The sequence below is a fragment of the Eretmochelys imbricata genome, chromosome 10 (genome assembly GCF_965152235.1).
Source record: "Eretmochelys imbricata isolate rEreImb1 chromosome 10, rEreImb1.hap1, whole genome shotgun sequence".
Classification (NCBI taxonomy): Eukaryota; Metazoa; Chordata; order Testudines; family Cheloniidae; genus Eretmochelys; species Eretmochelys imbricata.
In genome coordinates this window covers 44,917,898-44,930,789 of record NC_135581.1, presented here as the reverse complement: position 1 = coordinate 44,930,789, position 12,892 = coordinate 44,917,898, and the positions used below count along the sequence as shown (strand labels likewise).

At 42.0% G+C, this 12,892-nt stretch overlaps 1 protein-coding gene across 5 annotated transcripts in view; it reads left to right on the top strand.

The window, feature by feature from the left end:
- The first annotated feature begins 434 nt into the window (after positions 1-434).
- The window catches only part of CSNK1G1 (casein kinase 1 gamma 1), a 271,112-nt gene continuing 258,654 nt past the window's right edge, over positions 435-12,892 (top strand). For all 5 annotated transcript variants that reach the window (XM_077829197.1, XM_077829194.1, XM_077829195.1 and 2 more), the window contains exon 1: positions 435-539. The gene's annotated coding sequence lies outside the window, so the exon portion shown is untranslated. The remainder of the gene's footprint in view (positions 540-12,892) is intronic.

Sequence of the window (12,892 nt, the reverse complement as noted above, 5' to 3'; positions counted from 1 at the left end):
TGCTTTCCGGCGATAATGGCGGTGTTCTCGTCTGCCCAGCAAGGTATCGGGGCTCTGCAGCAATAACAGTGTCTTACCCTTCCCCCCATCTCGCGGGGCACCGTGTCCCCTCCCCCATCCCGCGGGGTACCGAGTCCCCACCCCCTTCCCGCGGGGTACCGGGTCCCCTCCCCCATCCCGCGGGGTACCGGTGTCTCCCCTCACTCTGGACAAGGGTCACGAATGAAATCCAGCAGTTGAGCGGCTGCACTTCCGCATAGTAACGGAACGCGGTTGTTAGGGAGTGTCCGGCGGCGCGGTGCCCCGGAAGTGGTTGTGTGGCGGCCGAGCCACCGCGCTCGGGTTTCTCCCATAGGGCGCCACTCGCTCAGGGGCGTGTCCTCCGGGGGTCGTTTCCGGTTCGGCCCCTCCCCTTAGTGAGAGCAAAGGGGAAGCGGCCGGGCGCCGAAGGCGGAGCCGCCGGCGGGGGCGCAGGGAGAGCAGCGCCCGGGGCCCCAGCCCGCCGGGCCGGGGAGGAGCGGAACAGCTGCCGGCGCTAGGTACTCCAGGCGTAGCGGGGCCGGACCCTCAGTGGGGGGTTGTGGCTGGGGAGCGGGACCGGTGACTCCGGGGGGGTCTGGCTGTTTGTCCGTCCCTCTATCCACCCAGTGAGGCCGGGCTCGGCTGAAGGCTGCTCCTAGGGCCTTGGGGCGGTCGGGCGCTCCCCGGTCTGTCGGGCAGGGGTTTTCGGCAGGGCGAGCGGAGGGGGGTCCTTCCCCATGCGGGTGGGGTCCCGGGGTGGCACTTCCCGTCGTTGTGGCTGGGGGACTCTTTCCACCGTGTGCGCCCGAGCTCCGGTTAATCGGGCACATTCGTCTTCGGGGACGGCTGCAGGAGCAGCAGGCTTTTATGGGCTGCCTTGTAACACGTACCTGACCTTCCTCCTCCTCATCCTTAAGCTGCTCGTACCCTGGGGCTCCCAAATTTCCGTGGGCCAGACGTGTTGGGAAGCTGGGGGGCTCTGCTTGTACCTGGAGGTCTGGAGCTCTACCTTGTTGGGCAGGCATGTGGGCTTCCTATACCATGGAGACGACAAAGTCTCTTGTAAGCCTTGTTGATACAGCTGCTTCTGGACAAAGTGCCTGGGCTAACAATGAGGTGGGAGTACTGGTGTATGATTGGTAGTTAATGCACCAGGAGCAGGCTGCCTAGATCTGCTCAGATCATTGTAAAAATGACAGTTGTAAAAATGATGGTGTGATGTTTTCATGAGTTGTCATACGATCGCTAGCTTCACCAACCGTGGGAATATTCAGAAGTTCCATGTTGATGTAGCCGTGGTGGTTGGCAGATCCTGGGTATGCTTCATTTGGCCAGTCTTGGCAGTCTGTTGTGAGTAGGTCTTAAAATTGCTGGGTTATTAGCCTTCATTTTTAGGCTACTACAGGTTAAATTACTTTAACATAAATTTAACTGCAAGATGGCTTCTTTGAAGAAGCCTCATAAACAGGCTTAGGAGTCCAAATGGCTCCCCACTAATGAGTATTCAGAACTGGGAAACAAGTTACTCTCTTGGTAGTTGAGCTATTCTCTCTCCTGCAGACTTTCTCAATGGATTGTTTGTTCCTTCTTTAATCCTGGATAGTTGAGTACATAATTTGCAGTGATCCTTTATTACTTACTTAGAGGCTGCAAATTAAATTAGGGACCCATTGTATTATACTGTGTACAGATGCAAAGACAGTCTTTGCACTGAAGAGCCTATGGTCTAAATAGACAAGATGACAAAGGGTGGGATCAGAAAGAAAAACAGTAATTTGCCCAAGGTTACACAGTAGATGAGAATCAGGAGTAGAACCTGGCTGCCTGGACACCCAGTCCAGCTGCTCTGTCCACAAGACCACAGTCTCCTGAGTTAAAAGGTTTGTCAAAAGGCATCTTTACCTGTTGGAGATTTACCATCTCACTAAGAGGAGTTTCCACGATGTGGTGGGTTTTGTATTAGATATGTTGATCTTATGATTTTAATACTAGAAGTGTGTGTGACACATGTGGCACTATACAAGTGGAATGCCTGAAATTATTGCAAAAGATGCTACAGTTAAAAACAGTGACATGCGCATCAGATGGTATTTGTTGATTTAGCATGGATCTGAATAAAAAATTAATATTTAAGATTAGAAGAGTAAAAACTGTTCTTAATACTTGTGTGAATGAGATAAGAGTGCTTGGTTTGGAAGCTTAACTCTGATTCAAATATAGGCTTAAAATTTACCCCCACTTTAGTAACACAACTTTATTTCTAACCTCTTATTAGAATGTAATATAGGAAATCAGTCATTGTAGTATATTTTAGTCCAAGAGATAGTAAAGTGTTTGTATCAAGTGCAGCTCTAATTACTAGAGAGAGAGAGGGTGCATTAGTATATTTTATTAGACCACCTTTTGTTGGTGAGAAAGACAAGCTTTTGAGCTTGCACAAAACTCTTCAGGGACTAACATGGCTACAACATCACTGCATATGTCTAATTACTGGCAGACAAAATTATATTCATGCGGTTGTACATTTTGATGCAGTGTCAAAGCTTTGGGTTGTCCTGGTATTAAATTTTCCTGTAGCATTTTGACTTTATTTAAAATGTATTACATTGATAAAATGAAAACCAAATAACGCTGTCCTAGAGAGAGACAAACCACCTTTTTTTATCTGAGGGGAACTTACTCCATAGCTCTTAGAAGAGGGGAGTCTAGTTTAAGAAAGTTGAATATAAGGAAGCAATAGGATGAAATGCTTTTAAGCATACATTAACAGCTTGTAAAATTTGCCACCTTTGCCACTCTTCAGACCACATAAGAGTGGCCTTGCCTTAGAGACTCCCTTAGAGTCTATTTGTAAATTACTGTTTGTCATAGCCTGGATCTCAGACCTGATTTTTATCACAGTATGTCTTAATCATTGTGTGTGATCACCACATGTGCAGTCTTCCTTACTCCTACAGCCCCTTCAACATTTGTCCCTTCCTCTTTGGTAAATTAGATATTTACCATGATTTTCAGTCACAAGCAAACAGAATCTACCCATTGTGCATTTACTTCTGTTTAGTTGCCATATTTTCAGTACATTATTGATAAGATATTTGCCAAGCTGAAGTAAAGGATGCAGCTAATGATTTTAGGAAAAGAGTAAACTGTATGTACACATTCTGAAACCATTATAAAAGGTTAGAAGCCCTTTCCCACAGGAAGCATGATAACATAGCCAAAAGATTCTTTGTGTTTCTTAAGGTAAGCTAACTTTCTATGGGTTGTAAGCCAACAAAAGCCATAGAGAAAACCTTGCTTTTTACTGGTTGCATCAGTAGCTAAAGCTTTGCCTATACTAGGAAGTCTTAGCACAAATTTCCAATGTTGAGGCTTTCAGGTCAGGTGGTGGTAGTAATGATGTGTATCTATAACATCCTTGGCCATTTAGAGCCCTGCCTGTGTCAGAGCTGAACTGAAGGTTCACAGGGGAAATATTAGTGAAAAGTCCTTGTGTAGGAAAAATAGCCACGGAAGAGTTTAAACTTGTATACCATTCAAGGGACACAGATTTTCAAGACTATTTTAATAAAACAGATAAAGAATTATATTTTAAATTCAAATTTGTAAAGCTAAGCTTGGAAAATAGCTATGTATAGCTAATGGCTGTATCCACACTAGTTTTTTGTCAAACATTTTCCAGTCCCACTTACACAGTGTGGCTTCTCTGGTGCTAGCAACAGTGGCTAGTTTAGCGTGGAGAAGTATCGTCTGATTGCTGGAGTTAACATGACATCTAATCCCACTCAGAACTTGTCTAAATAACAGTGTTAGAAATGCTGCATGGAAACCTTGGGTATGCCAACACTGCTAATGTTTCTACCACTGGTGAAACTAAATCAGTAAATCATTGAATCCTTCAAGATGAAAGATGTTATATGGCTGTCAAAAGACTATTCTTGTATCTCTCTAGCAAAAAGTTGATGAAGAAATGTAAATATATTGACCTTGTTCTCTCTGAACTTCAGCCAATAGTGGGTTCTAGATTCTGGCTTTATTTTTGTGTCAGGCTGGTGACTTATTCATCTGCTGGATGTAAACTGTCATATTTGGCATGTACACACAAGTCTGTTGCTGACTTGCTGTAGATTCCCCAGTATAGATTCCTCTGTCCCTCACTTTTATAGTAGAAGAGATGCTTTTTAACAGAGAGCTTACATGCTTCTATAAATTATGTACACCTGTTTTATCAGCCGATTTCCATCCAGTGTGAAGTACCAGGCTCCATGTACTTTAAGAAACTGCTGTGCCATCATTGAAAGGTTTACAGATTGAATCCCACATGATACCAGAGTCTGTTCAAGTCTGAAACAGGAAAAATGTTGGCCCTGTGGAGGTCTCAGATGGCATATGTGCCATGCTGTACCTCTCCCACCAAAGTGTTTTTTAAAGAATGGGCAAAATTATTTTTCTAAAAATGTATGGGTTAAAGAACTATCAAAGTTATTTCAGCTGCAGCAGTCAAAGATGAATTATGACCTCCTAAACAGTGTAATTCAGGACTGTTTCCTTTTTTTGTGGAAGGACTCACAGTTACAGCTGAAAGGTGGTGATTAGCTTGATTGTTTCTTTAATTCTTTTCATTCAGTTATCTGACCATTATAGGAACATAGGAATTGTCATATGGGATCCTGTAGATGTGGAGTAACCAGTCTTCCATTTTATGTCTCCTAATTTTCTGTAGAGATTGCCTTAAATCATGAAGCATTAGGATTACTACATTTTATAATAGTTAATGCTAGTACATTTTATAGCTGTGGATATTTATATTGCTAACAAGACTATCCAGTCACTTTTTGAATTTTATTTAATTTTTGGCCACTGTAACATCATGTGGTAGTGAGTTCCATAATTTATTTTATTAAACTTTTTGCTATTGTTATAAGCATATGAATTAAGTGTAAATTTAAATTATTATATTTGCTCATCTTATTAACATTAACCCAATTCACATTTTCACACAAATACAATAAATCTCATCCATAACTATGACAATTGTTTTATATAAGTTGCCTACTAATTCAGTCTTATTTAACCTGCTAAGAATTAGGAAGGCCTTCTCTCTTCTCTAGAGAGAAACAGCATGAATACAATTTGGAAGGTGTAGTCTATAGTCTGCAGCACACACTGTCCCAATTTAAATAGTTATTCCACCTTCTCCTGAAGAAGCTACCTTATGATTATATCTGTCTATTAGACCTTGTCCGGGTTCCTTCCCCACTCTGAACTCTAGGGTACAGATGTGGGGACCTGCATGAAAGACCCCCTAAGCTTATTTTTACCAGCTTAGATTAAAAACTTTCCCAAGGTACAAACTTTGCCTTGACCTTGAACAGTATGCTGCCACCACCAAACGTTTTAAACAAAGAACAGGGAAAGAGACCACTTGCCACCCCACCAAGCCCTACACTCCCTTTCCTGGGGAAGGCTTGATGATAATCCTTACCAATTTGTACAGGTGAACACAGACCTAAACCCTTGGATCTTAAGAACAATGAAAAATTAATTAGGTTTTTAAAAGAAGAACTTTAATTAAAGAAAAGGTAAAAGAATCACCTCTGTAAAATCAGGATGGAAAATACTCTGCAGGGTATTTAGATTTAAAACACAGAGGATCCCCCTCTGGGCAAAACCTTAAAGTTAGTGAAAACAGGAATAAACCTCCCTCTTAACACAGGGAAAATTTACATAAAACAAAAAATAAACTAATCTGCCTTGCCTGGCTTACCTATACTGGTTGCAATATTGGAGACTTGGATGAGTTGAAGAAGATGGATTTTTGTCTGGCCTCTTTCAGTTTCAAGAGAGAACTAACACGTAAACAAAGAGCACAAACAAAATCCTATTCTCCCACCCCAAGATTTGAAAGTATCTTGTACCCTTATTGGTCCTTTGGGTCAAGTGCCAACCAGGTTAGCTGAGCTTCTTAACCCTTTACAGGTAACAGGATGTTGCCTCTGGCGAGGAGGGATTTTATAGCACTGTGTACAGAAAGGTGGTTACCCTTCCCTTTATATTTATGACAGACCTCCTTGAAGCTTTCCCTCTACAAATAATGTAAGTGATAACCATCTGCTAAATGAAAGGGAGTACTTTACAGATGAACAAATTTATTTGAGCATAAGCTTTTGTGAGCTACAGCTCACTTCATTGGATGCATTCAGTGGAAGGTGCCTCAAGTACTCCTTTTCTTTTTGCAGATACAAACTAACACGGTTGCTTCTCTGAAACCTGTCATCTGCTAAATGTGTCTTGTATGGGAATCATCTGCATTGCTCTGCTTTTGCTTATTGCCTGGTAGGTCACCTTTAAAAGACCCATTTATGTTTGATTGACTCAACTTCATGTTTGCATATTTATTTTGTTCGATCTCCAAATATGGTAGCTTTATCTATATGTGGTTATCTGTCACTTTTCCCAGTGCAATTGTTTCCCCATACCTTATTTCTTAATGCCACTAAGGTTGGGAGATCAGTCCTTTTATGAAAATGAGCTCTGACACATACGTGCTAGTGTTAACTGTTATTAATTGGTTCTTCCCTGAGTCAGTAACCTCTTTTGGATTGTAACCTAATAGAATCACTGTGGATTATGTGGGTAATCCAATTTTAGTTAAAATTAGTTCCTCAGTTTATGATGTGCAGATAAAGTTTCATTTTATTGGCTTTGAATCTATCTTTTAATTTCATTGACTGTCCCCTTGCTGCTTGTGTTGTAAGTGGGCCGCTTCTGCTCTCCCTCTCTCATCTTTGCTATACCACTCATAATTTTATATCCTTTCTGTTCCTTGTTTCCTTTAAGGTAAAAAATCACTATCTCCCTAGTTTTTCTTCATATAAGTTTTTCCATGCTCCTGATAATTCATGTTACCCTTTTCTGACCCTTTTTAATTTTGTAATTTCTTTTGAGATGGGATGACCCAGTACCGCACTCAATATTCTAGATGAGGCCACATCATTGATTTAATAAATGGCATTAAAATATTTCTATTTTCTGTCCTGTTCCTTATGCTTCCTAATAACTTGTCTGTATTATGTAAATCTTGATACAGTAATTATGAAAATTCACTTGTCTGAGACTTTTATGAAAGCTGTAGAGTATTCTTTCTACAAAACTATTGCTTTATTCTAGTTTACAAACCTATAGTTTTGGCCTAGAGCTGAGACCAGGTTAATCAATTCAAGCTGCAGCAAAAACATACTTTGAAACCTCTTGGTAGCCCATTTTACATAGTGCCATCCTTTAATACCAATCATTATACACAGTTAAGATGTATCTGGTTTAATATCAATTTGCTCACTTCATGTTTGTGTAGAAAACCACATTTGTCATGTAACAGTGACTGCTTATGGATTTAAATTGCTTGCTTTTGTCAAATTCATATCTTTATCACTTATAGGAGCTACAATATCTGGTTCAGTAAAAAAGATTAAGTAAACATTGTTCACTGGTGGAGTTCACCTGTGGGTCACAAATCTGACTATACTGATTAAAATCTTCATTGAAGAGAGAGTGCATTATTGTACAGTAGGAGCTGCACAAGGTTAACTGGAATGATAGTTGGACAAGACTATTAAATACAAGCTTCATTGTGAGAAGAGGAGTCTGTGAATCCAGAAGTTTTACTGCTTCCTCATATGAAATCCAGGTCAAAAAGAGTTTTATAGCTATGGAGAGCCCTGTCGTCAAAGAAAATTTTTTAGATAAAACATTGCTGGAAATCTTTTAAAACAGTGGCATTAATGTTCAGGTATAGTATGAATTTGCTTTTCAAATATCTTCCAGAGATTGGTTTGCCATCAGGTGAAACTGCTTTATCTTTAACGTCTGTGTAGAATGTGTGCAATGCACGGGGGTAGTTCAGTTAAATTTGCTTTTCATAAGTAGGTTCTCAAAGACTTTATAGAGGTGGTTAGTATTATTACACCCCTCTGTGCCTCAGTTTCCCCTTCTGTAAGATGGAAAGTGACTTGTCCAAGGTCACACAGTAGGCTACTGGGCAGAGCTGGCAATAGAACCCTGGTCTCCTGAGTCCCCGGGTATGTGATCTGTCCACTAGACAGTGATGCCTCTCACAAATTATCATGTCCTCTGACAAAGCAGGGACGTGATTTTATCTCTGAACTATCAACATAGAAGGCAAAGACCTTAGTTTTGTGCTAGGTAGTAGTCTCATTTAACCTCTGTATTTCCTGAATCTTTTATTTTAAGGGAAAACTGGCAACCTAAATTTGCAAAAAGAAAAGGAGTACTTGTGGCACCTTAGAGACTAACCAATTTATTTGAGCATAAGCTTTCGTGAGCTACAGCTACTCTGAAACCTAAGAATTGCCTTTATGCTTGAAAACTTTCTCACTAATAGTCTGTTTTGTAACATGGTAGGATGCGTACAGCTGAAAAATTTAGAGGGGAATTTTTTTTTCCAGTTTGTTTACTTGGTACTTGTTAACAGTACTCTGTGATAGATTCATTTTCTGTTCTTCCTGTTTATGTGGGTGTTTTGCAAAGCAAGTATGGATGAGGAGCTCCTTAAAATAAGAGTGTGATTTGTGAAACCTGGAAATTGAGGGGGAAACTCAGGCGCAGGTATAGTACCTGAAATGGCTTTTTAACTGCTTTTTCATATTGTCTGTATTTCAAGTTCAAGTCAAGGTTAAAGTTCTGCAGCAACACTACCTTTGCCAAGATGTTCATACATGTTTTCTGTTCCTGTGTTTCTTTAAAATGTGCCTTAATTTATATAAAGGTATAGCATAAATTATATAGCTGTGCAGTGTGTAAATCCTGTAGAAATTGTTTATTTCCTAGTTCTTATCTGAACAAGCATATAATGTTGCCTTAATGTAGTTCTTGCTGTTAATTTTCCATTTTAAAGACATAGCAGGGCAACAGTGCACCTGTTTATACTGTGAGAGCTGGATCTTGGCAATGGAAAAAGGTAGAAACTAAACCTCTTTAGATAAATTTAAGAGTTAGAGCACGCTAATGTTTGGGAACATCCTAAAACCAAGTGGTAACCATTCTACATATCTACAGTTTTCTCTGCTCTAACATAGACTGTTGTTGGGAGAAGGAGAATTATGCTTAGATCAAAGATTTATAATTTTTCTCATGGAGGCTGTCCCGGTAGCATTCTTGGGCCTGTCAGAGGAATATTCTTTATGCTGAAGGGATTAGTTAGTGGACTGTCTTGTAAACATTAGATGCTCACTAAGGATGCCCAAGAATAATTTTTTTTTTTGGGTCAATGGCTTCTAACCTTACTATCTGATCAGTTTTCAGACTTGACTGTGAACATATTCAGAATAAGTCTTTCTTACATGCCAGCTTTCAAAGTTCAGGATCCGTCTGTGTGTGTGTATTTTTAAAGTAGCTTTATTCCAAGACCAAGCATGGGAAACTCCAGCTTAGAAGTATAACTTAAGTTATGTAAACATGATTCTCTCTCCCTTCACATAGCCCCCTCTACTGTGGGAGGAGTGCCTCAAGTACTTCATTTTGTGTAGCTTTTTAATCTTCTTTCTTCTGAGCTAACAGAGTAAAATGCTTGAATATCATCAAAGGTTTTCTGTTTGCATTTGGGAAGTACTTATTGTAGGAAAGCTAGGTTGAAAACAGTTTTGTATCTAAACCTGAACATGGTGGGTTGTAACTGAAACTTTCTGGTAGCCTTAATTATGGTGTACAGTACAATATACTATTGATGTGGCCTAATGGAAGAAAGTCTTGCTGTCTGATTATAACAGATTATTGCAATGCACAGAAGAGCAACTAAAGTGTTGTCTTCATGAAAGTGAAAACTTGGATGCTACCATTTAACACAGGAAATGATAAAATGCTACTTAAATATGTCACTGTTCACACAACCAAAAGGGGTGTGAAATGACTGCATACTGAAAGTGCAGACTAATTTGAGATGCATACTGTTAATTCAAGGCTTGACGGAGAGCCAATTTAAAAAATAAAATCCATATGAAAGGATGTACTAAGTTCTGGTTCTGTTAACCTAGAAACTAAATATCTTATCACTGCCTCTTCTAAACTTATATGCAGTGTTGTAGCTGTATCCCACCTGGTCTTCTAAACTTGACATTCCACAGACTGAGCTCTGTAGAGGATTCCCATACACTGCCTTAAAATGGAGTTAAGGTTATAAATGTGTATAGTTCATTTAAATAAATTTTCAAGTCTTTGTGTATTCCTACTTGTGGGATTGACTCCTTCCTTTGAGTTGTGGAATCTTCTAGAGAACAGTTTCTTTTGGGACACTCTCTTTGTGCGCTTCAGAGTAACAGCCGTGTTAGTCTGTCTTTGCAAAAAGAAAAGGAGTACTTGTGGCACCTTAGAGACTAACCAATTTATTTGAGCATGAGCTTTCGTGAGCTACAGCTCACTTCATCGGATGCATACCGTGGAAACTGCAGTAGACATTATATACACACAGAGACCATGAAACAATACCCGTTCCCACCCCACTGTCCTGCTGGTAATAGCTTATCTAAAGTGATCATCAAGTTGGGCCATTTCCAGCACAAATCCAGGTTTTCTCACCCTCCGCCCCCCCCCCCCCAAACTCACTCTCCTGCTGGTAGTAGCCCATCCAAAGTGACCACTCTCTTCACAATGTGTATGATAATCAAGGTGGGAAATGACCCACCTTGATTATCATTTCCCACCTTGATTATCATTCCTAAGCTATTACCAGCAGGACAGTGGGGTGGGAGGGGGTATTGTTTCATGGTCTCTGTGTGTATATAATGTCTACTGCAGTTTCCACGGTATGCATCCGATGAAGTGAGCTGTAGCTCACGAAAGCTCATGCTCAAATAAATTGGTTAGTCTCTAAGGTGCCACAAGTATTCCTTTTCTTTGTGCGCTGTTAACTTGAGTAGCCCACTTGTCAGGATGCCCACTATCAGCAATACCCAGCTGCCATGCAGTCACAGGGTCTGGCTATGCCCAGCCTATAACAAGTCTCTTGGGACTGACTTCTTTAGTGGGCTGCGCACCAAGGACCCACACAGTTCTGTTGGGACAGGCCTATGGTCTCCCAGACTGGGCCTTCGGCACTAGTGATCTCTCTCTCTCTCTCCCTCCCTCCAGCAAATCCAGCCAGGCCAGACTCCTGCAGGAGTCTTGTGCAGTACCCCTTCAGGGCACAGTGTTCCCAGTTGGTATTTACAGTGGCACAGGCAGCCTGTTCAAAACCAGGTTAATCATTTATTAGTCACCTGTGCACACAATCGGAAAGATTTTTAGGTCAGAATAGAGGAATGAAGGTTAATGTATAGTCCAGTCTGGTCAGGCCACAGCCACGCTGTAGTGAAAGTCTATTTTCAGTCCCTCTCCGTGTGTGTGTGTGTGTGTGTGAGATCCTTAGTTAGTTCCCAGGTGAGAAAGCTCCGAGCTTAACTCCAGAAGGCAACAGGCAGAGGGGCCTGGCATCTTGAGGAGTGGTCTTTTCTCAGCTCCCCTACTGAAAGGCAGCCAAATCCTGTGAGTCACCTAGAACTTGATTGTGTCTCTGACCCCCTTGTTGATCTGGATTGGTTTCAACTGTTCCTTGATGACTCTTCAATCCATTTAGACAGGGAGGTGACACACACACCTATGTCTGTGAGGGTACATCTATAGTACGAAATTATTTAGAAATTATTCTATTCGAATTTTCGGAAGCTATTTTATACATTTGGTCTTGTGTGCCCACTAAAGCGCAGAATTCAGCGGATTGCGCCCACGGTACCAAGGCTAGCATCGAATGTTGGAGCGGTGCACTGTGGGTAGCTATCCTGGAGTCCCCACTGCCCATTTGAATTCTGGGTTAAGCTCCAAGTGCATGATGGGGCAAAAACATTCTTGCTGGTGTTTCTGGGTGTGTGTCGTCAGAAAACTACGGCGGACAATTGTTCCGTGCCTTTTTGGTGTGCAGACGCCATACTGCTTTGTGCAGACGGTGCACCGCTGCTCTCCTGCTACTATGAATCCACCTCTCCAGCTCAGCTCTGCTTGGCCATCGAGAACTGAGCAGCACAGCTTCCGCTGTCAACTCTGCTCTCTGGTTATTGCCACGCTTCCGAGCTTCTCCATATTGTCTGTCCTGGGCTCCCACCTCCATGAAAACCACAGAAGACAACCATTTTCAGCTGTTGTTCGGCTACCGTGAACCAAACAGCACAGCTTTGGCTGCCACTCTGCTCTCCTACGTTTCATGCCCTTTTTCCAGGATTATCTGTGCAGGCGCCATAGCCATGGAGCCCAATCAGATCTCCACTGCAGTTTTGACCATTGTAAATACCTCGTGCATTATCCAGCAGTATGTGCAGTACCTGCAAAACTGGGTGAGGAAGTGCCGACAGCGCGATTACTATATTGATGAGGACATGGACACAGAAGGCACGGCATGTGGCGATTGGGAGATCATGGTGCTGTTGGGCCAGGTTCATGCCTTGGAATGCCGATTCTGGGCCCGGGAAGAAAGCACAGACTGGTGGGACCGCATAGTGTTGCAGGTATGGGATGATTTCCCAGTGGCTGAGAAACTTTCATATGCGTAGGGCCACTTTCATGGAACTTTGTGCTTCAGGGCAGAGGACAGCAAGTCACAAAGACACCAAAATGAGAGCAGCCCTCACAGTTGAGAAGCGAGTGGCCATAGCCCTGTGAAAGTTTGCAATGCCCGACAGCTACCAGTCAGTCGGGAATCAGTTTGGAGTGGGGAAATCTACTGTGGGGGCTGCTGTGCTGCAAGTAGCCAACACAGTCATTGACGAGCTGCTGTCAAGGGTAGTGACTTTGGGAAATGTGCAGACCATTGGATGGCTTTAATGCACTG